This window comes from Camelus bactrianus, chromosome 27 (genome assembly GCF_048773025.1).
Source record: "Camelus bactrianus isolate YW-2024 breed Bactrian camel chromosome 27, ASM4877302v1, whole genome shotgun sequence".
Classification (NCBI taxonomy): domain Eukaryota; kingdom Metazoa; phylum Chordata; class Mammalia; order Artiodactyla; family Camelidae; genus Camelus; species Camelus bactrianus.
The window spans coordinates 14,179,739-14,205,733 of record NC_133565.1 but is presented as its reverse complement, the minus strand read 5'-3'; the positions used below and the strand labels follow the sequence as shown (position 1 = coordinate 14,205,733).

Here is a 25,995-nt window from a genome sequence, read left to right as displayed (position 1 = left end):
TCAAGGTCGGGCAGATGATGACCTGGATGGGGAGCCTGGGGTGGGACAAGAGGACGGGGATGTGCTGGCCTGAAACATCCATCCAGATCCCTTTCCGCCCTCCATTTTGGCTGAAGACAGAAGCAGTTATAAGGGAATTTCTCGGCTCCTTTCAAAACCACAGCAATGGCTTCCTCCCGGGAGCAGAAGGGCTGGGAGCGCTTCCTGAACAGCTGTGCTGCTGCGGAGTCTCCCCTTCAATCTGGTCCCGGGGTTTGAAGTCACAGGGGATGATGTCATTCTTTGGGGATGACAATAGAAATTTAAATTAGTGCAAGGCTTTGAATACCTACCACAGTGAACCCACTGTAGTTCTACGAGATGAACCAATTGGCACCAGCAGATAAGCTTCTACCTGGTCACAAAGGTCCACTCTGGACTCCGTGTTGTCACTTTCCTAAGGAAGCCCGACAGTGGCTCTCATCCCCCTGGACAGACGTTGCTAGCAGTGGGTTTTAATTTGGGAATTTGGGGGCAACACAAAACAGGCACAGTGCAGATGCCTCCGGATCAGACAAAGGACAATGATGGTCAGTCCCCAGGAAGGTTGAAGATGTGTCCGTTCTGAGCAGCCCACACAGCGTCACCTGCTTGCGTCTACTCAGGGGGGCCTAAGGTTGGCAGAGCTGTTCCATTTCCATCCCAGGGTAGCTGCTTCTGCTGCCTTTCACGTCCCTTCCCAGCATCGACCTCCACGTCACCACGTGTAAAATGTGCAACGGCCTTAAAGGAGGGTGGGAAGGTGAAATCCCACAAAACCCTCTCGAACACCAGCTGGGGCCATGTCCTTCCTGCCTCCAAACCCCACCATCTGAGCAACTGGCTCCCCAGAGAAGTGATTTGCAGGTTAGTGCGTGTCCTAAATGTCACGTCCAGCAGCAAGGACCCTTCCCTGGGAGCCATGAGCTGGGGCCTCAATTCCTCACCCTGTCACATGCTTGCTCTGTGACCTCAAGCAGTTCAGCCCGGAAGGTCTCTGTCAACCTGAGCATCCCCCACCCCAGCTCTGGCCAGTCGTGACCAAGGAGGATGGAGGGAAGGGGCCAGAAGCCTCAGTCTTCCAGCCCAGACAGGTTGGAGTTCTCCACACACATTCTTCCCCTTGAGACAGGAGGGAAGGGGGCAGGGCACAGCCATTCAAGGAACGACACAGCCATTAGCACCAAGATGGCAGAGAATTCAACTCCCAGTAGACCTTAAGGCCCAAGATGGCAGGAGATTTGACTTCCAATAGACCTTGTGCTTCATTATATGTTCATTGTAATATTAACATGGTAAATGGCACACCCACAGGCGCCATGACAGCTCCCAGGCTGATCATACATGGTTAAAAAGTGGGTGGCAGCCCAATTCCTGGGAATCCCAGCCCCTTCCCCAAAGTAGTTAGAATAATCCTCCCACTTGTTAGCATATGAAGTTACCCAGCCCATAAAAACTAGCAGCTCTGCGCCTCGTGGCCGCTCTCCCCTCTGAGTGAGATGACCAGCACTCTGTCTATGGAGTGTGCCTACTTTCACTTTAAACTAAACACCCAACCCCCATATCTCATGGCCTTTCTCTCGCCTTCTGAGACAGCCTGCACTCTGTCTATAGAGTATGTACCTCTCTGAGTAAATCTACTTTTATTCAACTGTGGCTCACTCTTGAATTCTTTCCTGTGTGAAGCCAAGAATCCACACTTGGCAGGGTGCATCCCAGAGACTCAACTGAGACCTGGGACATGGCCATCCTCTTGACCCACATTTTCCTGTATCACCCCTCCCATCCTGGGCCCCCAGCCACCCCTGCCCTGAACACCATGGGCCCGTGGAGGAGCCCATCCACCCAGAAGTCCAGCATCTCCAGGACCAGCCACACTCGGAGGAGGCAGCCACCATTCTCCCTCTGTTGCCCTTGGTCTGCAAGTCTCTTGAAAGGACAGTCTCATCCCCCTGTAGCCAGAGCACTCCCGCTGGCTCCACGCGGGCTCCCAACAAAGGCAGGGAATCATCAAAGCAGTCTGGGATGACAGCGGGCCCCTAGCCCCTTACATAACACTCTTCCAGAAATGGAAACGGCCTGCATCTCAACTCCATTTAGAATCGGTTTTTAAGTGTCTATTTATAGGCACCCCTTGTGGATGGCAGGGACCCAGGGCCCTGGGCTCCCGTCCACCACGATTCATTAGCATTCTTTTCATGTGCGTCTTCTCTCATTTCCCCAGCAGCATTTCAACTCAGCAGCAAGGTCACCTACCGCTTGGACCCAGCACCACTTTTCATTTTCTCTAAAGAAAAATACGAATTTGTTCTTCCCTGCAGAGAGGCACTCTCCCACCCTCCCGGGGCCTCGGGCTGGCACTGGCTACAGTGGGCTTGTGTTCCTTTGATGACCTTCGTCCAAACAGAGGGTTCATCCTATTTTTTTTTTTCCTTTTCTTTTTTTTAAATTGAAGTATACTTGATTTACAATGTCGGGTTAGTTTCTGATGTACAGCACAGTGATTATGTCTTTTTAAGCTTTCTCCATCCCCTTTAGATTGTTATAGAAATATATACACACTTTTTCACATTCTTTTTCATTATAGGCTATTACAGGGTATTGAGTATAGCTCCCTGTGCTGTACAGTAGGACTTTGTTGTTTATCTATTTTATATACAGTAGTTAGCATCTGCTAATCCCAAATTCCTAATTTATCCCCACCCTCTACTACAGTTCATCTTAAAGACAAGTCCAACAAAGTCGCAAGTGTGGAGATCCAGGAAGACCTTGGGGGTCAGCTGTTGCCTCCTTGACTCCGTGTCCACCCACCACCTGGCCAGGCACCCCCAGGTGGCCCACACCGGTCCAGCAGCCAGGACGAACCCGGAGATTCAAACACAGAGTGGAACATTCAGGCTCTCCCCAGCTGTGGATGGCCCAGCCCATTCCTTCTTGTGCCACACACGTGTCCTCGTTCCCTTCCGACCCACTCTGGATGCAGGAGGGACCCTCTCAGTCCTTTGTGACTGGAGGGAAATCCAAGAGCCGGCTCTTCCAGGAATTGACAAGCATGCCTGCAATAACCCCCTCATCCTGCTCAACCTCCAGCTGGAAATGCAGCACACATGTACCCCCACGATGCTAAAACACTCCACTTTCCAACTTAGTGGCCCATTTCACAGATTGGTCTTATTTTAGGGTATCATCCAGTAGCCCAACTTCCCTGGTGAAACAGGAAATACAGAGTCATAGGAGCCCAGAAGGTTCTGCAGAGGCACTTTCTGTCCATGTGCTGACGTCGGGCTTCTCCAGGGTCCAGAGCCCCCAGCCCCGGGAATCCACCCGGAGAGAAAGACAGGCCCTCGCCCCAGCGCTGGAGCCACAGCAGGATTCAGGCACAGGGGAAAACACTTCCAGCAAAAAGCCCTTCCGCTGCCTGACTTCAAGCCCCACGAGGTTCGGTTCCCTTATGAATTCGGTTGCTGGGGAGTCGGCACTGGGTTTCAGGATTAATTTTTTCACAAGACGCCACTTCCACTGCCATCGGTGGGTCTCCGTTACTTTCCACGCACGTTTCTGGCAGTAAATTGGATCTCGGCTCAAACATAGCCTTTGAAATGCCAGGTTTCCAGATGCTCGGGAGGTAAACAGATATTCTAAATCGCATTTTGAGTGGATGGTTCATCAATTTGCTGAAGAAGGGGGTCAGCTGCCTTTGAAATTCTGGCCGGGGAATCGGTGGGGGGGTCCCAGATCCAGAAAGACCCTCAAGGCCCAGCGGCAGACCTGGTGGTTGGGGGAGGGGCCGGAGAGAGGAAGCCACTGAGGCCGGGAGAAGGGCCACGGCCAGTGACAGGCCAGCTCATGGGAACCCTCACCCAGACTGGGAGATTCTGGCACTGGAGCACAGGCAGGAGCTGGGCTGGTGGCAGTGGGCATCAGAACCAATCTTCATAAGCCCTTTCCCGCAAAGTTCAGGTTTCATGGACTCCAAGACCTGGGAGGGCCCCTGGGAGGGCACCTGGGAGTAAGGGGCAGGGGCTGGAGGTCACACGTCCAGGGCAGAGGCGGGAAGTCTGCATGGAGATGGGTAGACTGATCTCCCGGAGGCCGGCACAGCAGAATCACCAACCCACTGTCTGAAATCGAATTTTTTCTTCCAGCTGATCTGAGAACTCTGGTTGCATTTCCTCAAGTTAAATGGGCAACCCTGTGCTTTGTAAGGGGCTGGGCCCTGGGCACACAGGTGTGGGGATGTCTGGGATGCTGTGATGTCGAACAAGTGGAATTTGATGAGCACCTTACAAAGGTGCATTGAAGGCGGACCATCAGCGCAGCACCGCCAGCTCACGTGTGGCTCCTCCTGGTACCAGGCTGGTGGCTGCAGCCAGCACTGAAAGTCAGGTCTTTGTGGGACTCTCAGCACCTTTGCATGAAGGAAAGCTTGGAATGGGAGTTCACATTTGCCCAGGTGGACTCGGGGCTTACCTACACTGGGCTGTCTCAAGGAAGCGATGGTCAGTTGGCAGAGGTCAACCTCTGGCAGGTAAGCTGCTGCTCAAGGTGGCTTCCTGGGACCTGGCCCCGCCACTCAGCCAAGCTGCCCAAGGTGGGATGCAGTGAGATGTGCCCTCGGGTGTGGCTGGAATCCCAGGATGGAATTGGGGGGGGCAGTGAATGCTCCCCCAGGTTGGGATATATGTTATTTATTGTGGCACAGGGGTAGGGGCAGGAGGTCTGCTGCTTCCTCAGGGACAAACGGGCAAAGCAGGGTCATCACACAGCAGAGAGAGGACTGGGGCCCCAGGACACCATGCCAAGAACTGGCCATAGATCAGTCACCGTGGGGAAACAGGGGCTGACCTCAGACGGGAGCTCCTGGTCCCCGGAGCCAGATGGACAAGGAAGACGCAGCCCATGTTATGGGGATGAGGGCTGAGGGCTGGGGGACAGTGATGATCCAGTTGGGATGCCCCAGCTTGAGGGCTGCTTATAAGTCAAAAGCTTAAATTTGAAACAACTGAGCCCCCAAGCTAGCTTCAAAGTCAAGTCTCCACATGCTAGTAACTCTGTTTATAGACACCAGCCTGGATTCTTCTTCTCCTTGTGGGCAAGAAGCTGGATCTTTAGCCAAGAAAAAGCTCAAACCTTAAGATTCTCATTTGTGCAACTGTTTGGGGAACAAACTGGACTTACACTTCCTCTCCCAAGTTTCAAAAACAATTGTTTTGACTGAGAAGGTGGCTTCTAAACATGATCTGCAAATATTTAATTAAGAATAACACATAAATTGCTACTGTTAAAATGGTCCAAAACCTCCATTCTTTTTGGAGGATAATTAGGTTTATTTATTTTTCAAATGGAGGTACTGGGGATTGAACCCAGGACCTCGTGCATGCTAAGCAGGCACTCTACCTCTGAGCTATACCATCCCCCCCCCCCCCAAAAAAAAAAAAAACCCTTCCATTCTTGGAAGTTCATCTTTCCAAGTCTGGAAGTGAGGGGCCACAGGGGATGTGTAACATTTGCCACTAGATTCCTCACTTCCTGCCCCGGATTCCCATACAGAGACTCTTCATATGCAATCAGTTTACTGAGTAGGGACCGTTCTGCCGAAGGGGTCTCTCTGTTTTCCTTCTGTGGGGCCCAAGAGGCCTCCCAAAGGCAGAGTTTACAATAGAGAGGTGGTATAGTTCATCCGTTTCAAAGCCCAGAAATTTGCTATAAACCCAAACTGGTTCTAATATTCAGCAACTTTACCTAATTGTTTTGTGTTTGCTTTTCTGTAAAATCCTCTGAGGTTCTACTCAGTAAACCCAAGAACTCCTGACTGCAGTATTGAGCTAATTTATTAACGTTGAGGTTCAATCAACCAAAGGTGTTCTGACCCAATTGGACCTCCATCCTGGATAAACTTGTTCTTGAGCAGCAGACCGTGTTTCGGGGACAGAAGCCCAGCTCCCTGTGCTCTTGGTGGCAGGGTGTTGACACTGCGACACTGACGTATTTCTCCAGTGATTCTCGAAATTAAATCATCTTTAAAAATTTTTTTTAATTGAGATACTGAGGAGTGAACCTAGGATCTCGTGCATGCTAAGTATCCACTCTACCACTGAGCTACATCCTCCCTTGATGTTAAACCATCTTGTGTTCTGGACTTCCTGCCTGGCTTTGAGGTATAAAGAAGTGGAGCTTCAGGCCAGGGCGAGGGGAAAGGAGGGTCTGCAAGGGGGTCTGCACAGACAGACCCTCAGGAGTGAAGCGCAGGGTTGAGACCAACCCTCGGCGCCCGGCTTTGCCTGCTTCTCCTCGTTAGGACTTTCCCCTTAGCAAGCGAGGTTTTTGTTTTTGTTGCATGGAGGCTGCTGCCTTCCAATCCCTTCATCGTCTCCTGGGACTTCGTTTTCTATTCAGGCAGCTTGGGGATGCTGAAGGGAGGGTCATCCAGGTGGCTGGGAGCCAGAGAGAACTGTCTGCCAATCTCATCAAACGAGGACACGGCGCTAGGGAGAGCACGCCTGCGGTCTGATGGGACCACGCAGGGCCAGGGCAACACGGTTTACTTAGTCCGTCCTGTGCCTATCATGACCCAGAGGCGATGCATCCTCCCAGCACCACCGTGAGGGGGTGACGATGCCCATCACACCCATCTTACAGACGCCCAAACTGAGGCACAGAAAAGGTATCAGGGCCATGCGGGGAGTTTGGTTTTTTAAAAAATAAAAACTCTCTTTAATCAAGGCTTTTAACATGGAACCGATTTCTTGAATAAAATGGAAAGTTTCCGATACATTGAGACATAAATCACCACACACACAGCAGCTAGGGCTGGGATGTAATTCTGCCAGTTGGCCCCAGAGTCCATGCTCTTGCCTTCTACATTATGTTGGTAGGAAGAAATGGAGAAAGACATTTATCATACATAAGCCAAATGAAGGCGCATTAAGAAATCGATAAGAAAACCAAAAAATGAGCAAAGGGTATGAACCACGAATTCACAGAATATTAAATGTGTGAAATAAATATATATATAAGTTTCATATAGACATATGAAAAGATATTCAACCTCACTGGCAGGCAGAGAAATGCAAATGAAGACCCCTGATAGATTCCACTTTCCCCACCAGATGGACAAAAACTAAAAACATCTGACAAGACCAAGTGTTGTCAAGGAAGCGGAGAAGGGGGACTGCCCATCAGGAGACCCACTTTGGAAACCAAGTGAGCTGCTTTTAGGAAACTTGAAGACGCTTGCACTCTCGCATGTCACAATTCCAATCTTGGCTAAATATCCCAGACAAATTTGGCTTGTGGTCACACAGAGACACACTGAGTATTCCTAACAGCCTCGTCTGTAACAGCAAGAAACCGGAAACCATCTAAGCATCCACCAGTGGAGAACAGACACCAGCACGTGCCTATGAGGAAACGTCGCGTCACACAGCAGTGAAAAAGTAGGAACTACAGCTGCGCGTTTTCACAGGGCTGAATCTCACAGACACAAGGTGAAGCAAAAGAAAGGCAAGCTACAGAAAAAGCACACAATTTGGTATCATTTACAGCATGAGTAAAGATGGGCAAAAATAATAGACAGAGGTACGCTTACAAATGTAGGAAGTTTAAACATCACACTCGGACAATAGTTACTTCTGTGTGGGGGACAAGGAGATGCAGTCAGGGAAGGGCTCTAGCTGCACTGGGAATTGTGATGGTTTAAAACATCTCTCCTCAGCCAGCCAGGACCCAGTTCAGACACAAGCTCAAAGGGTGTGATGTCCCCAGACTTCCCTGCTGTGGCCACCTCGAGCTCATCCCTGTGGAGAGCTGGGGCGGCAGGCAGCCCTGCTATGGAGCTATCTGGGCACAGAGTTGGATGGCACCAGAGATGGGAGGAAGGCAGTGAGGTAATGCGGTGTCTCAGTCCAAGATCTGACATCAATCCCACCTCCGTGCCTATGAGCTGTGGCCACAACCATCCCCCATCACCCGGAACTTCAGGCTCCGCATCAGAAACAGAGAAGACCCGCAGGACCTAGAGCTCCCTCAGGCCCTCCACAGCTTTCAGGATAATGGTCGACTTTCCTCCTTGGAGAAAATCAAGGCTGAGGGGCCAAGTCAGGGGCCTGAGGGAGCATTCTGGCTCTGGACTCAGTAGCTCTGTGACCTATGACGTTTCCTTAGCTGTGAAATGGGGACAATAGTAACCTTCTGTAAACTGGTATTATGGGATCGCCCATGTGGCTTCACTGCGGCGCCACCAGGTACTAAGGGAAATTCATGTGTCTCTTGTTAGAAAGTCAGCCGAGCCCTGCTGCCCTGCAGCCACCCCAACCCGAGCACTCATTGCCCCCAGAAGTGCCTTTTGCCACCCTCTGTGAGCCCCTCAGCTGGGGGGACCTCAGACCCAGGTCCCTAATGATGGCACCTGGCACAAAGCAAGGGTTCTTCTCCCCGATTCCAGGATCCCCTAGCTTGTCCCCTGCGTACCCCCAGCAGCCAAACCCCAGTCACTGGGAGCTTACCCAGGAGGGTCCAGATGCCCTCCTGGGATGCTGCATTTTCAGAGAGGAAGTTCATTAGTCCAGAGGGAGGCGAGTTCTTGCGGTAAGCAGGTCAAGGGTCTCCCAGCACCACTTATACCTCAGCAGGACCCTGGCCCACTGGTGGTGGAACCAATGAGTGGCCTGGGTGGTTTGGGTCACAAAGTCCCATTAAACCACTCTGAAATCCTTTCCCACACATCCCCTGGACCCACACCCTCCCGAATCATGAGTGTCCAGGAGAAGACAGGATTCTGTCTTGGGAGTCACTGGTTGGGAGGCACCTCCACCTGGTGGGTGAACGGGCTCAGCTGAGCAGAGCTGTCTGCAGACCAGGACCCTCTAGCCCATCCTGGGAGTGATGTGGTGGCTCTCTCACATGCTGATAGTTGGGGGGGGGGTGTCCAAGATGACACCCCTCCTGGAGGCCACCTAGTCAATGGACCACATAACCTGGGGGCTTCCACATCCCACCCCAGCCGCTAGGAGAAAAGTCAAAGTCGAGTTTGGGTTGTTGTTTTTTTTTTTTTTTAAAGTATCCTAGAAGAGACTGTAGAAAATAATGTATTGGCAAAAACTGAAAAGAAAGAAAAATGCCATGTGAGGCCCCCGCAAAGTGCATCTTAGCACAGGACCCTGGCAGCAGGATTCATGTCAACACTAAAACCCATCACTCCCCACACATGTGCCACCAAGACCCAGCCTCTCATCTGGAAAATAAAGGCAAGGAAATGAATTTCACTTTCAAGACAGGGGTCTGCTCAGGCAAGTGTCACCTGCATACCCCTCCCCACACAGGGCCAGAACACACACAGGGAGATGTGGCAGGGTCAAAATTGTTTGCAGAAGTGTTAACACCAGCCAAACCTCCGGCTTCTGACGGTAATCCAAGCCCAGCAAAAGGGGAAAGTGCTGTCTCTGCAGGGTCTTCTCTCCGGGGAATCCCACAGCCGGCTTGCAAAGCAGGGACATGGGCAGGCAACATAAAATGACTCCCAGTTTCACCAAAGGCCCCTCCACCCCTGATACACCTGTGACCTTGTATGTGCTAGGACCTTCATCCATGTGCAAGGCTGCCTGATGTATTTCATGATCGTTTTCATTTTCACACAGAGATGACTATAACCTGGAGTCATCACTGAAGCCGGGCAATGACTGAGGTCTCTAACCCCGAGTCTACAGAGCAGGCTGGGCGCCAGCCCCTCAGGCAGGCATGCAATGCTCCCAGGAAGCAGCTCTCAATACATCATCAGTGTGTCCTTGAGGTGGTCCTGGCTGTCAAAGGCCTCTTTCCAGTCTGGCTTTATCATGATAAGCTGCTGTTTTGTTTTGTTTTGTTTTGTTTGGGTTCATCTTTATCCATTTATTTTCCTGTGACTAGACTTTAAATAAGACATGGGTACTCTGAGGACCAAATATAAATCCTGTATTGCCAAAGCAGAAATATACACAATCAGAATATTCTTACTAAAATGGTCTTAGGATGAAGTTGACATAATAGAAGAGAAGGCTGAGAGAGGAAACTGAACCCATGATAGCAAGGTCGAGCTACTAGATCAAGCCTGGCCTGAAACCATCCACCGACACTGTTCACTTACACAAGAAAAGTTTACGTCACTGTGGGATGGGTTTTCTGTTACCTCAAGTGTCTTCATAAGTGAGGAAACTGAGGCCCAGGGAGGTAACAGGACTTTGCCAGCCCAGAGAGCAACAGAATGAAAGCTCAGTTATGTTGCATTGAGTCCTGCCTTGGGTCAAAATACTGGGCTGTGCTCGCTGTGGTTTACACAAAATCCTTAACCCTTTACAAGCATGGAGGCAGGTCCACCATTCAAGCCTTACACAATCAAAATGTAGCAGAAATTAGATTGAACTCAAGCCAATCTTAACTTACTTCTCCAAAATCAACAGGACAAGCCTAAATGGTCAGTTGGGAGTCTAAAAACCGTGTAGGTGAAAAGGCACAATTTATAGCCAACATTTCTGCACCACCTCCCACTCTCTGAAAGACAGCTTTGACCCTGGTTCACGTATGAGTGCTTACAGAAAAGCTCCAGGCAGCTTTCTGACAGAAATGTACTCTCTCTCTTTTTTTTATTTGACTTTTTAAAAATTGAAGTACAGTTGAAATGTTCTCTTATTTAGACTCATAAGTAGGCACTGCTCTGGTGACCAGCCAGCTACCGTGTTGGCTTGCTCCTCCCCTCCCCTCCCCTTCTCCCTCCCCCCTCCCCTCTCTCTGTCCATCCTTCCTCCCTTCCCACCCTCCATTCCTCCCTCTTTCTTTTCCTTCCTTTCTTCCTTCCCTTCTCTCTCTCTTTCTTCCTTCCTTTCTTTCTTTCACTGACTGATATAAACACCCAAAGAAGGATCAGCAAAATCAATTTTGGACCTCTCTGTCTGCCTGTCTTACACCTGAAGATCTAGTATCCAGAGGTAGGTGACTTGCTCAGAGTCATAGCTAGGGCCACACCTCCAGGGTCAGAGGGCCCCAGGTCCGCTTCACCCTGAACTGAGCCTCCGTCCAAGAGACTGCACCAGGGAGAACACCATCTGCTCACACTGGCCTGGGGACACCGTCAAGTCCAGGCTCTCCCCGGGACCTGGGTGATGTCAGGGATACATGGCTACCCAGCTGCCCATGTCCCCCATAGGCCTCAACAGAGCAGCGTCTACACCAAGGAGGCCACACTTGGGACCTGCGCAGTGATGGGCGTGGGGGAGGCCACCTGCAGGAGGGTTTTCTGCTCCACAACTGCCCAACAGAAAGAGCCCACCTGCAGCAATGCTGAAGGTTCCAGAAACCCACAAGAGTCCCACGGACCTTGGGGAGCTGTGTCCAAGTCCCTGTCCTCCATCCGTCTGGCCTCCATCACACCTGCTGTCTGTCTCAAACCTCCCCCAACCCGGTCTGCCCCTGCTCTCCAAGGGCCCGTCCATGTGTCCAGACTGGCAGGTGGGGCCAGGCCCACCTCCGGCTGCATCGCTGCCCACCCCGTCACCCAAGCCTACCCCTCCCCTGGAAGAAAGAATGAGAGAGGTCAACTCTAGCCAAACTCACTTATAAACACAGATGCAAAAGTCCCAAATAAAACACTAGCCAAGTGAACCCAGCCACGTCTAAGCCAACACACCATGATGAAGTGTGGATTTATCCCTGGAACGTCAAGTCGGCATAATACTAGAACCGCTATTCATCAGTGCCCTGTCATCTCATTAACAGATGCCTCATTGACGTGGGAAAACGACTTCATAACGTTCAACAAGCAGCTGTAACTAAAGGGAGGGGGACTTAGAGCGAATGAGGGCCAGAGGGGATGCTTCACAAGCAGTGAGCATCTCACACAAGCCCACAGCAAGCTCCGTACTGAATGGGAGACCATTAGCCCCCCACAGGAAGGAACAAGACAAGAATTCGCAGCATCACTGCTTCTGCCAGACACTGTCTTGTCACTCCTAACTACAGAGAGAAGAAAACAAAAAGAAATCAAAGGATGAGGATTGGTGTGGATGGAATCCTACTGGCATTATTTGCAGGGGATGTGCTGTCCACAGAGAAAATCCCAAAGACTACAAACAACTGGGCAAGACTGCTGGACAGCAGATCAACACACAGACCTCAACACTCACAAAAGGTCATTGCCAGAGAGACATGTCCTGGACAGTGGCCAAAAATAGATACCTAGGATTCAAGCTAGTATAAAAAAGACAAGACCTTTACAGAAAAATTCCACCACTTTGTTGAAAGACATAAAGGAAGACCTATTAAAGGCCTGGGATTGAACCCAGGACCTCACACGTGCTAAGCACACACTCTACCATTGAGCTACAGCCCTACTCAAATTTTAATTTACGTTTCTCTTCCATGAGAGGTTGAACACCTTTTCATACACTTAAAAGACCATCTGCATTTATTTCTCCATAAATTAGCTGTTCACAACTTTCCACCATTTTCTACTGGGTTTTTGGTTTTTTCCTTTTCATTTTCATTAACTTCATATTTTAGGGAAATGAAATTTGTGATTTCTGTTGCAATTAATTTTTCCTTATTTGTTTTTTTTTTCACTTTGCTTATGGTGTTTTCTCCTTTATTATAAAAGTTTTTTTTTTAACTAATGCAGTTGAGTTTGTCAATCCTTTCTTATGTTGCTTTTGGGTTCTTAATCATAATTCTTCCCACCTGCAGATTATAAAAGAATTTATCTGTGTTTTCTTCCAGTACTTGTGGTAACTACCTATCTATCTAGAGCCATTCGAACTACTAGTATATAATAAAAGATGTCAATTAAATTTTTTCTTTTTCCAAATGACCATAGTGAGAGCAGAGTGACAAATCAGAGTAGAAAATTCATGAATCAGAACAGAGAAAAACAACAGAACAAACAAACATACGAAATGCTGATTCTTAGGGAAAAAAACAGGTAGGCAAGCCACTATCTAACCTCATTATGAGAGAGAGAGAACACACAAAGACACAAAATAAGAAATGATGCTACTAGGGAAATAACCAATAAAACAGCACATTAAAAAAATCATTAGAAGCCACTTTTTACATTGCTGTGCTAATAAATGTGCACCAGGATTTTTAAAAGGGTACTTTTCTAGGAAAACGTAATTACCCAAACTGACCTCAGTAGACACATAAAGACACACAAACCAATTTCCATTGAAACAAATAGAAACATCTTCAAATGTATATAACATCACAGGAGAGTTCTATCAAATCTTCAAAGAATGCATAGTATCAATGCTACTTAAATTATTCTAGAGCATAGAAAAAGATGGAAACATCAAGGTTATTTAATAAAAGAAGTCGACATACCAGTCTCCCTTAGTAATAATGATGTAGAATTCCTAAATAAAATGTTAGTAGAGAGAACCTTTTAAAAAATGGTCTTGGGAGAACTGGGTGGCTGAATTGGGAACAATCCAGCCTTCATCCTGTGTTTCTCCTTAACTCTCACACTGCAGACACAATCACACGTCTGACACCAAGTGTGCGGGGTGTTCTCACACCAAGCAATTCTGCGCAACACCAGCTGGGTGTCCTATAATTTAATTCAATTATGATAGTGTCTTCCTGGCATCGGATTCCCCAGGTTAAGGGCTCAGTCCCACAAGGCTGTCCCCACACACTTCAGACACCAATCGCAAGTCCAAGTTGTCATCTGTGCTTCTGGCTGATTGGCTGTAAATCTGAGGTTCCCGTGATCCCCCTTCTTGGGTTCAATTAATTTACTTGAGTGGCTCACAGAACTCATGGAAACACTTAATTACATTCACCATTGTATCAAAGGTCATGATAAAGGGTACAGATAAATAGCCAGATGAGACACATCGAGTGAGGTCTGGAGATGGGGGAGGTGGGTGATCCCGAGGTCAGGAGCTTCCATCCTTGTGGAGTGGGGGGGCATCACCTTTCTAGTACATGGGTGTGTTCACCCACCTGGAAGCTCTCCGAACCCCATAACTTTGAGATTTTTACAAAGGCTTTGTCATGTAGGTGTGATTATCAACTCCATTTCCAGCCCCATTCTCTTCTCAAGAGAATAGAGGTTAGGCCTGAAAATTCCAAACTTCTAACAATGGCTTGATCTTTTTGATGATCAGTTCAAAACCAGGAGCCCACCCAGAGTCCCCTCATTAGAACAGAAGACACTCCTCTCTCCCACGGAATTCCGTGGGTTTCAGGAACCCTCAGTCAGGAACCAGGGGCAGAGACCAATATATATTTTCTATTATCTCACACCAAGACATATCATAATTAAAATGGTAAAACTTAAAGAGAGAAAAACGGAAAAAAACTTGTAAATCTGACCCCATGGAAGTATTCAAGTAAATTATGACTCATCAATTAAGTAAAATATTACACAGAATGAAAAAATGATTATAAACTCTATAGACTAAGGAAATATGCATTTGCTGGTTATAATTATGTGTTGTACATTTGCAGATGAATAAATGATGAAAATGAGTATGAAAATGAAAAAAAGAAAGATCACATGCTAGGTCACAAAACGACTCTCAGTAAATATAAGAAGATTTAAATTATATCAGGCACCTTTTCCAACCACAACAGTATGAAACTAGAAATCAATTATAGACAGAAAACTAGAAAAACCAACACATGGAGACTAAACAACATCCTAATAAGAAACTAATGAGTCAACAAAGAAACCAAAGAGGAAATCAAAAAATACAAATGAAAATAGAAACACAACTTTCCAAAACCTCTGGAACACAGCAAAAGCAGTTCTAAGAAGGATATTTATATCAATACATGCCTTCCTCAAGAAACAGGAAAAATCTCAAATAAACAACCTAACTTTCCACCTAACAGTGTTAGAAAAAGGAAAACAAAGCCCATAGTCAGCAGAAGGAAAGAAATGCTAAAGATCAAGAGCAGAAATAAAATAGAGAGAAAAAAACAGAAAAGACAAAGAAGTTAAGAGCTGGGATTTTTGGAAAAGATGAACAAAACTGATAAAAATTTAGCCAGATCATCAAGAGAAAAAGGGAGAGGGCCCAAATAAATAAAATTGGAAATGAAAGAGTAGAATGGTAGCCATAAAAGCCCTAGAAGAAAACATAGGCAGAATACTCTTTGACATAAATTGTAGCAATATTTTTTTGAATCTGTCTCCTAAGGCAAAGGAAACAAAAGCAAAAATAAACAAATGGGACCTACTTAAACTTAAAAGCTTTTTTGCACAGAAAAGAAAACCATTGACAAAACAAAAAGACAACCAACTGAGTGGGAAAAAATAGCTGCAAATGTTGGAGAGGCTGTCGAGAAAAGGAAAACCCTTGTATACTGTTGGTGGGAATGTAAATTGGTGCAGTCACCTTGGAAAACATTATCAAGGTTCCTCAGAAGTTAAAAACAGAACTAGCATACCATCCAGCAATTCCACTCCTGGGTATTTATCCAAAGAAAATGAAAACACTAATTCATAAAAATATATGCACCCCAGTGTTCACAGAAATATTACTTATAATAGCCAAGATGGACATAACCTAAGTGCCTGTCAACAGACGAATGGATAAAGAAGATTATCGTGTATATACATGGTGGAATACTACTCAGCCATAAAAATAATGAAGTAATGCCATTTGCAGTAACATAGAGAGACCAGGAGGGTATATACTTAGTGAAATAAGTCAAACAGAGAAAGACAAATACTGTATGTTTTCATTTCTATGTGGAACATAAAAAAATAAAACAGATGAACAAATATAACAAAGAAGAAATAGACTAACAGAGACAGAGAATAAACTAGTAGTTACCAGAGGGCAGTGGGTTGGGTTGAGGAGAGAGGCAAAATAGGTGAAGGGGTTTAACAGGTACAAACTACTAGGTATAAAATAAGTAAGTTACAAGGATGTAATGTACCACATAGGGAATATAGTCAATATTTTATAATAATTTTGTACGGGGTGTAATCTCTAAAAATATAGAATTACTATGTTCTGCACCTGACATGAATATAAATAATGTAAGTCAATGTAGTGTAATGTTAAGTTAATGTAAGTCAACTCTACTTCAATTAAAATAGACAAATTTTACCAAACGTATTGGTCATCTTTGGAGGGTCATGGGAAACACGTTTATCATCATGGAAACTGGGAAATGAAGTGAAAGAATGATGTGTTTGCCCTGCCTTTTCTCTATGAAATGTTCCCCCAGTTAGCTGTATAATAGATGAGGGGGTGTCTATAGAAGCATTCCAGTCGATAAGTAAAAAAAGAAATGACAGAATTCAAATATTGTTTCCTTAAAAATTTTTTTTTTAATTTACACCTGGAATCTGTCCAAGACCAGTTAAATCCAAATCCACAGGTCCCAGGCACCTGTGCTTTAGACACACTCTCCAGGAGGCTGGAACATGCAACCAGGGTTGAGAATTACTGAGCGTCCGTTCCACGCCCCAGTGTTCTCACCCGGACCACCTGCTCCTTCCCTCCCTGCCCACCTCCTGCCTGCCGTCTCCCCAGGATGGGGTTCCTCCATCTGGAATCCCCGCCAGTGGTTTCTCCTTACCCAAAGGCACTCCGTCTTCCACAACCAGCTCGGAGCCTACTTCCTCTGAGAAGAGCCCCCAAACCTGATTTTCCAAGCTGAAAGCAGTGATTTTGTTTGTTTGTTTCTTTCATCAAGGTATAATTTGCACATACAATTCGCCCATTATAAGTGGTGATGATTTTTAGTGAATGTATTCAGATGCTCAACCACGTCCACAATGCAGTTTTAGAACATTCCTGCCATGCCAACCAAAACTCCCACATGTCCCTCACAGCCAATCCCCGCTTACATCCTCAAACCTAGGCAACCACGAATCTGTTTTCTTTCCCTATAGTTAGGCCTTTCTGGAAGCACCGTATAAACAGAACTGCACTCTATCTATGTATTTCTTGCATCTGGCATCTTTCACTCTGCATTCTGTTTCTGAGCGAACTGGGTATTTTTAAATGCACACAGGGATTTGGTATTTAAAGGGATGCTTATGAACCTAGCCATGAGCAAATGAAGCCCTTCTCAGGGTGACGCCCTCACTTCTTTACTGGGTAAAAAATGGGGTTTGCATCTTGGCTCCTCCTGGGTCAGGCTCGCTCTGGAGGTGGCCTGAGTCCCAGTCCATGTGACAGGTTTGGGCAGACTGGGGCAAAGCTGCCTGGACCACACGGCTCATTCCATGTTCATTTGCTCACACCACAAATCCATCACGTGCCTGGAGCCTTGGTTTTGAAATGGTGAGCCCAGGAACAGGCAATGATCTGAGGACTTAGAGAATTTATCTGCCTACCCAGCAGTGTTGGAAGACCCACTGGTTCTGGCAATGATTTCTAAGGTATACAGACGTCGTGTAATTATAGTCAATTACAGCTTCTTGCGAATATTTCCAGTTCCTCAGACAGTGAGCTTCCCGGGGTCAGGTGCCATCTCTCGTTCTCAGTGGTCTGCCCCGTGCTCCTGGGACCTCAGAGGCAGTCAGGAAGGTTGCTTGAATAGTGAAGGTGGAGAGGAGTTCATGGGACTGTATCAGTTGGCTTGGGCTGCCATCCCAAAGGACCAGAGCCTGGAAATTTTATTTCCTCCTAATTCTGGAGGCTGGAAGTCCAACATCAAGGTGTTGGCAAGGTGGCTCCCTCCTAAGCCTTCTCTGCTTGGCTTGCGGGTGGCTATCTTCTCCTTGTGTCTTCATATCATCTTCCATCTATGCGTGTCTGTGTTCTAACTCCTCTTCTTACAAGGACACCAATCATAGTGGATTGGACTCTCTGATCTCGTACTAACTTAACTGACTCTGTAAAGGCCCCATCTCCAAATACAGTCACATCCTGAGGTCCTGGGGGTTATGAATTCAACCCATGAATTTAGGGGATGTAATGAACCCCACAACAGAAACTGATGGTACAGTCCTCTCTGCTTTTGTAAATATCTGCAAAGTTCTATAATAGAAAGTTAAACTTGTGAGGAGGGTGCAGCTCAGTGGTACAGCACGTGCTTAGCATGCACAAGGTCTTGGGTTCAATCCCCAGTACCTCCTTTTTAAAAAAAATTTTTTTTCAAAGAAAGTTAAAACAAAAGTATTTGTTTGAGGAATAGTTACTGAATGATCGAAATAGTACAAAAAACATGACTACAGCCAAGTAGGGAAGGTCTTGAAAATGTTCTGATATTCAAAAGGCACTTCTGCTTTCAAAAATAGTGGTGAATAAATCCTGAAAAGAATCACCCTCCTGCTCTGGAAGTGTAGTGAGGTCTGCAGAGCTTGGGATTGCCTCCTAAAATCTAAATTGGCTAAATCTGGATTTGCTAAGCACTGGAAAACACAGAGGTCATTAAGTACAGGCAGAGTAACAGTGTCTGTGAGTTCTCACCAGCTACCAGCCCCACCTGGGACGGGCAGTGGGCAATCACAGCCCAGAGCCCTGTGCTGCCGGCAAGATGAAACCAGTAACGTCTGATAATTAACATCCGTGATTTACCTACAGGAAAATGCACTCCAGAAGCTGTCTCAAAACTGTCCTTTTTATCTGTGGGGTTCAATACTTTGACTTATTAAGAAGCATATGGAATTACATCCAAAGGCTACCTTTTAATTTCAACCTATCTTTGTAGGTTCCTAACATAACTTTTCAGGTTTTCCTTCCACATCAGTCAGGACAGATCAGGTTATGCTGCAGTAACAATAACTCCTAAATCACAGTGCCCTCGTCTAATAATTGTTTCTGTCTTGCTCACTCAAAAAGTCTTCTGTGGCTCTGGTCTACTCTCAAAGGCAAAGCTCAGCCAGTTTGATCATAGGGCACCACCTTCTCCACATGTGCTCAGGATAGATGTGATTGGGGAAAAGAGGGCATGGACCATCTCTCAAAAGCTGCTGTTATTTCTGCTTGCATCTCATTGGCCAAAGCAAGTCACATGATCATCACTCACTTTGAGGGCGTGGAGAAGTGCAGTTCTGGGGGAGGAGCAGCAATAATGACTGACACTTCTGCCTGCACCCACGGCAACAGGCATGGCCTTCAATACTCCCCGAGCTGTCCCGGCTCCTCCAACTTCAACCCATAAGTAGTGGGAACACAGACCTGGGGCAAAGGAAGTAGATTTGGGGCAGATAGGGCACATGTCAAACCAAACCATGCTCCCTCTGAGGCTTGGGGACACACCTGTCCCCACAGGAGCCACCAAAGCAGCATGTAGGGGGCCTGATCTACAGGTACAAGGGCAATGTCACCACCACCCTAGACCTCCCCACCACAGGAATCCTGCTCAGAGGACACACTGCCCCCACATGGGAAGATGAACCACATCGCTGACCATCAGGGAAATGCAACTCAAAGCCACACTGAGATATCACCTCCATCCAAAAAACAGACAACAACAAATGTTGGCAAGGATGCGGAGAAACTGGAACTCTTGTGCACTGCTGGTGGGAACGTAAAATAATGCCATCAGTGGAAGATGGTTTCCTCAAAACATTAAAAGTAGAACTACTGTATGATCCAGCAGTCCCACGTCTGCATACATCCCCAAAAGAAATGAAAGCAGGAACTGGAAGAGAGATGTGTACACTCATATTTTTAGCAGTTTTATTCACAACAGCCACAAGGTGAAAGCATCCCCAGTGTCCACTGACGGGTGAATAGATAAACAAAATGTGGTCGATGCATACAACGGACTGTTATTCAGCCTCAAAAAGGAAGGACATTCTGGCACAGGCGACAACGCAGAGGAACCTTGAGGACATTATGCCAAGTGAAATAAGCCAGGCACAGAAAGACAGCTGTGTAATTCCATCTATATGAGGTCCCTAAAAAAGTCAAAATCAGAGAAAGTGGAATCGTGGGTGCCAGAGACTGAGGGAGGAGGGGATGGGGAGTTAGTGTTTATTGGGAGCAGAGTTTCAGTTTTGCAAGAGGAAGAGAATTCTGCAGATGGTGGTGAAGACAGCAGAACAATGTGAATGTACTTAATGCTGCTGAACGGTACACTTGAAAACGGTTAAAATGATCCACTTTATGTCCTGTGCATTTCACCATGTTATGGTCTGAATGTGTCCCCCCAAAATTCATATGTTGAAAATCTAATCCCCAATGTGATGGTATTAGGAGGTGGGACCTTTGGGAAATGATTAGGTCATGAGGGCTCTGCATTTGTGTCCTTATAAGAGATCCCAGAGGGCTAGTTCCCCCTTCCACCTTTCGAGGACGCCAGGAAGAACCTCACCAAACACCCCAGATCTGCCAGTGCCACGGTCCTGGACTTCCCAGCCTCCAGGAGTGTGGGAAAGAAATATCTGTTGTCTACAGGCACCTGGTCTATGGTAATTTCTTATAGCAGCCCAAAGGGATTAAGACATGCCATGCTTTGTAAACATTTGAAAATTTGTGAAAAAAAAAAAATTAAAGTTTTTAATGGCTCCCATGACCCACTCGATAAAGTCCAAAGAGCTAACCATGTGACTTAAAGCCTTCCAAAATCTGGCCACCCCCTGCCTCCATTCAGACACAAGACATCCCCAGCTGCACCCAGTGTCATCCGGCCTGCGCACCTTTGGGTCTTCGTGCAGCTCCTCCTGCTGCCGATGTCCTCCGGACCTGTTCCCCTCCGAGCATCTAAACCCTGCCTGCCTCTTACACCCACAGCACTCCCACTTCCTAAAACCATGCTGAATGCTGTGCACATCACCCCTCCTTCCCACCACACAGCAGCTCCCCAGAGGGTCTCCCAGGACTCCATTATCCCAGCACATGGCATGGTGCCCTAAACAGGTCACCAAACCCGACTGACCCGTGGTGGCCAAGGATGACCAACTTAAGGGTATAAACTAGAAACCAAAAGCCCATCCTCCTCAGATCAGAGCTGCTCCAATCCTGATGGGCACAGAAAGCCTGGCTCTTGTCAACACACGGGCTCTGGGTCCACAAGGCGGAGCTGGGGCCTCACACTCCGCACTTCTCACAACTCCGGGTTCAGAGCAGCAAGCAGCCAACAGACACGACCAGCACCCACAAGGTTCTGCCCCAAGCATGCCTAGTGGGATGGGGCTGTGACCCCCACCCGCCATCCCAGCTCTGCCCTCGGGGTGCCACGTGGGGACCGGCCCAGAGTCCCACAGGGGCCAGCAGGCTCCCCAGGCACCCAGGTAGCGCTCTGGTGAACACCTTCTCTAATTCAAATCACTCCTAGGCTCCTGCAGATGGAACCAGCTTTTTAAAATTTAACTCAATCGTTATATCTACAGTTAAATTGATGACTATAATAAACGGGCTTCGTAGACCCTCTTAATTACCCAGAAGAAATCCCACAAAGGATGTATTTCCCTGAATAGAGCAGGTGGGCAGATACAATAAAATGTCTTTAATAGAGCTGATGTTCCTCCCTGGGGTAATTTAAATAAGCCACAATGGTACAGTCATTAAAATTAATTACGAGAGCCTAAAAAAGCCGCAGGACAGGAATCAGAGGACAGGGTTCTAGTCTCGGCTCTTTGGTGAATTACCTGATGTGACCTTGTGTGGACCTGTAACTCCCTACAGCTCGGGATTCTCACCTGTAAGAGGATGAGCATGTTTAAGAGAGTGATGGCTTAACCAACGCCGGGAGCCACAGGCAGATCAGCAGCTCCATTCACTGGGCAGCCACCAGAATTTTAAAAACAAAGTCGAGGCTGGGAGGGCATAGCTCAGTGGTAGAGCACATGCTTAGTATGCACGAGGTCCTGGGTTCAATCCCCAGTACCTCCATTAAACAAAAATGAATGAATAAACCGAATTACCCACCAAAAAAAGAAAAGAACCTATAAAAAGTTATTTTTAAAAAAGGGAGAATACTATAACTTTGTAACATTGTAAACCCTAGAATGCATCATCTCACATGAGCATAAAAACTACTTCCTGAAACTTCTGTTTGAGATCAATTATGTATATACATCCTAGGTGGTGATGTAAAATGTATTTTTTACTGTGGTTGAAAATCAGAATGTTGGTAGAAAACAAACTTGTGGTTACCAGAGGGGAAGAGGGGTGGGTGGAGGGATAAATTGAGAGTTTGGGATTTGCAGATACACACTACTATATATAAAATAGATAAACAACAAGGACTACTGTATAACACAGGGGACTATGGTCAATACTTTATAATAACCTATAATGAAAAGGAATAATATATATATGTGTATAACTGAATCACTATGCCGTACACCAGAAATTAACACAACATTGTAAACCAACCACACTTCAATGAAAATAAATTAAATTAAATTAAATTAAATTAAAATGTTGGAAAAAGACCTACGTTCTGCATTCTAGTCAATGCAACAAACACCCACAGATAAGCGCAGGGTGGGGAAGGACCAGGGCCTGTGTCAACCGGGGGTGACAGGGGTTGGCGGGAGAAAATCAACACACCAGTCAGTGTCCACGTGCACACCACCCTGATGACCAGAGTGCGGGACCCTTTCAGGGTACAAACCCACAGAGGCCCAGCAACCTGGTCTTAGAAAGGTCCTGGGGTTCTGAGGACGTGGGGATGGCTGCCACGGGGCGGCAGGGCGGCGGGCCAGGGCTGCAGCAAGAAGTTGCCTGGCTTTGCCCTGTGTGGCCAGGACAAGGGTGAGACGTGGATGCCAGAGTGCAAAACTGAAGGAAGCCTCTCTCGATAGCAAGTGTAGACTGTTGTCACTGCACAGCCCACCAGGGAGCGCCTCCTCCCCTGCAGCTTCCAGGCTCTTCCTCAGTGGAGGGGGTGCAGGCAGTCATCGGTGAGGAAGTCCAGAGTTAAGGGGGAAGGAACCCGAGTGTGGCCGAGGGGTGACTAGGACTAAGCGCGTCGTGTGCAGAGGCCCCGTGGAGAGGGACACGTGTGCACCAACATCTGAGGAGGGTGATGACACTAGCCAGGTGGGTATCTGCAGAAAAGAGTCTTAGGAAGTCGGGGAGGGTGTAGCTCAGTGGTAGAGTGCATGCTTAGCCTGCACAAGGTCCTGGGTTCAATCCCCAGTAGCTCCACTAAGAAATACATAAATTAAATAAATAAACCTAATTACTTCCCAACCCCCCACAAAGGAAAATTTTTTTAAAAAAAGAAAAGAGTCTTAGGAATAAAGTCAGGGAAGAAACAGTTTAGCAGGGGGGCTCTGGCTTTTAGTCGGTGAGACAGGGGTCCCAGAAGTTTCTGGAATAAAGAGTGATGTGATCTAAGCTGTAAAGCAATAACCCAGCTGCCACATGGAGAGAGACCTGGGTGGAAAGGTGTGGATCAGGGTAGAAACAGGAAGCCTGAGGCCAGCGCAACCATTCTGTGGGGAGATGCTGGGAGCAGTGCAGGTGGTGACCAGATATGGGATTCTGGAACAGATTAGATGGAGGATTTGAGAGGAAGACGGGAGACAAGGTGGACTCCAAGTCCATGGTCCAGGCACCTGGAAGGATGGAGCTGCCATTTACTGAGATGAGAGATGGAGGGTTGGGGGATGGTGGGGGACACTGTTGTGTCGGGATCCACCAGACCTCCGTGGGGAGATGTTCTGTGAGCAGTTGGATATACAAGCTCAGCATTCAGGAGAGAAGTCAGAGCCAAGATAAAAGCTGGGGGTTTTTCAGCAAATGATGGGTTTAGTGCAACGAGACTGGGTGAGGTCAACAGGGTATGAGTGTGGATCGAGCAGAGAAGACGTCCATAGACTGATCCCGGGGACTCTCCCACACTCAGAGGTCAGTAAGGGGACTGAGCCAAGTGGGAAGAGAATCCCAGGCATATGGCGCCCTGGAAGCCAAGGGAAGGTGCATTTCCCGGGGGAGGGAGAGGACACGTGTGTGACAAGACAAGTGACAGGAGGGCTGGGAAGAAGCCCCAGATCCAAGGACTTGGAGGGGCTTAGAGACCTTGACAGGTTCAGCAGAGTCGATAGAAGTATCAGTAGAGGGGGGCTCGTTGGATTGCAGGGGTTTCAGAGAGGACGGGAGGGGAGGAAAAGGAACTGGGAACAGCACAGAGACAGCTCCTCCCCAAAGTTCTACAGCAAAACAGAGCAGAAAAATAGGACAGAAGCAGGAAGAGGAAGTGGGAGCAAGAGTTTTTTTCTCTTTACCCAGATGGGAGATAAAAGCAGTGTGTGTGAATGTGCAGAAAAGTAGCCAATAGAGAGCAGGAAACGGTGCTGGTTGGGGGGCAGGGGGAGGTCCCAGGGTAGCATCTGGTGCTAAAAGAAGGAGGGGGTGGCTTGGAGCTGGACACGTTATTTCCAGTCTCAGGAGGAGTGCAAAGGATGCGGGCACGGATGCTGGCAGGGAGTGATGTGATGAGGGGGTGGGGCTCCGAACCAACCATATGAGTCCTCATTTCATCAGAAATTCTGGAGCCTGAAAAATCTGGATGGAGGCTGGGATCCCAGGCTGAGGGAGACGGGCAGGTCGTTCAAGCCAAAGGAAGAGACAGGGTCATGAAGTGACCAAGGAGACACATTTCGTCTCCCCTTCTGGGATGAAATCTCAACACCTCTGTCCAAAAAAAGACCATAAATTTGGGCTCTAACAATAGGAAAAAAAAAATCTTATCATTGCTGCAAGTTCTCAGTTTCTCTATCTGAACAACGCCAAGAATTCCTCCTGCTTTTCCCAGGATTACTGAGAAGATAAATACACGTAGAGGTTCTAGGTTAACAAAAAGTCAAGTTGCTGGAACACAGTAAAATATAATTTTTCTAGAGTTAAACAACATACAAAACAGAGTAAAAGTATAAAAACCCCAAAGCCCAAAATAATAAACAGTAATTTCACTTTGACAGGTTTCACCAGTGTGATTGGTTTTGTTTTTTCTTTTCTTTTCTTTTCTTGGTGGGGAGAGTAATTAAGCTTACTTATCTATTTATTTTTAATGGAGGTTCTGGGGATTGAACCCAGGATCTCATGCATGCTAGAGGCATGCACTCGACCACTGAGCTATACCATGCCCTCCCTGGCCACCAGCATGTTTAGGAAGCACATTCACGACAGCTTGAATTGTATTTGTACATCCTATTTCTTAAACTGAGTGGTCATTACCCAGATTTTCCTCTTATTATGCTATATATTTTTTGTGTCCCTTGAAAACGTTCTTTCAGTCCTCTAAGCCATTTGTTTATTCCTGCTCTACATACTCAGCCACCCCATGTTTCCTTTCTACTCCAAGACATGTAGGCCTGCCTCCCATGAGTGATCCAGGGCTTGGCTATCAGATGGGGCCGTGCATTCAAAAAGCACGGGAAGATATGTAGGTGCACACAGGTTAGTACACACTCTGTTTCCTAGCTCTGTGTCCTGAGAGGGTCCAGAAGTAGCAGCATGTTGATGGCCATAAGCACCCTCAACACACAGACCTTGGCTTCTAAATACCATTCTCTAATGAAAGGAATCAGGGATTCCTGGAGGAATTGCAGATTCCAGGGCTGGGCAGGGAAAATGCAAGTTGAACCTGGAGTATCTTGTTGTGACAGCAAGTAAGGAAATGCTCAAAAAACCAAAAAAGCAAAAAAACAAAAACAACACAAAAGGATAGGGGCATGTCTAAGAGACACGAGAACCAACATGAAAGAGCCTCTAATGGCCAAAGTTCAAACAATTTGAGCAACAAAATAAATAATGTAGGACTGGATTATGAATCAAAGTATAAAATAAATCTCTAAGGGTCCCTGTTGATATAAATAAAAGTTTGAATAAATAAGTTGGGGAGAACAGACAAGTCTCCAGTACTGGAAAATTCTAAATAATTAATGCAGACACTCTCCTATGGAGGAGGTACAACATAACTCCCTGCTTCTGATGTGTGGACTAGGCACAGGGACTTCCAGCCAGAGAGGAGTACGGGCAGGGGCTGAGCAGTAACTTTAAAGCAGAGAAACCTGACAAAGACTGCGTCACCAGTGATCAAGGTCAAGAGCGGTCAATCACGGAGGGAAGGGTATAGCTC

General features: G+C 47.2%; 1 protein-coding gene across 3 annotated transcripts in view; it reads right to left on the bottom strand.

Annotated features, from left to right (window-relative positions):
* APBA2 (amyloid beta precursor protein binding family A member 2) overlaps positions 1-25,995 on the bottom strand; it is a 176,563-nt gene that overhangs the window by 99,111 nt on the left and 51,457 nt on the right. The gene's annotated exons all lie outside the window — the stretch shown is intronic.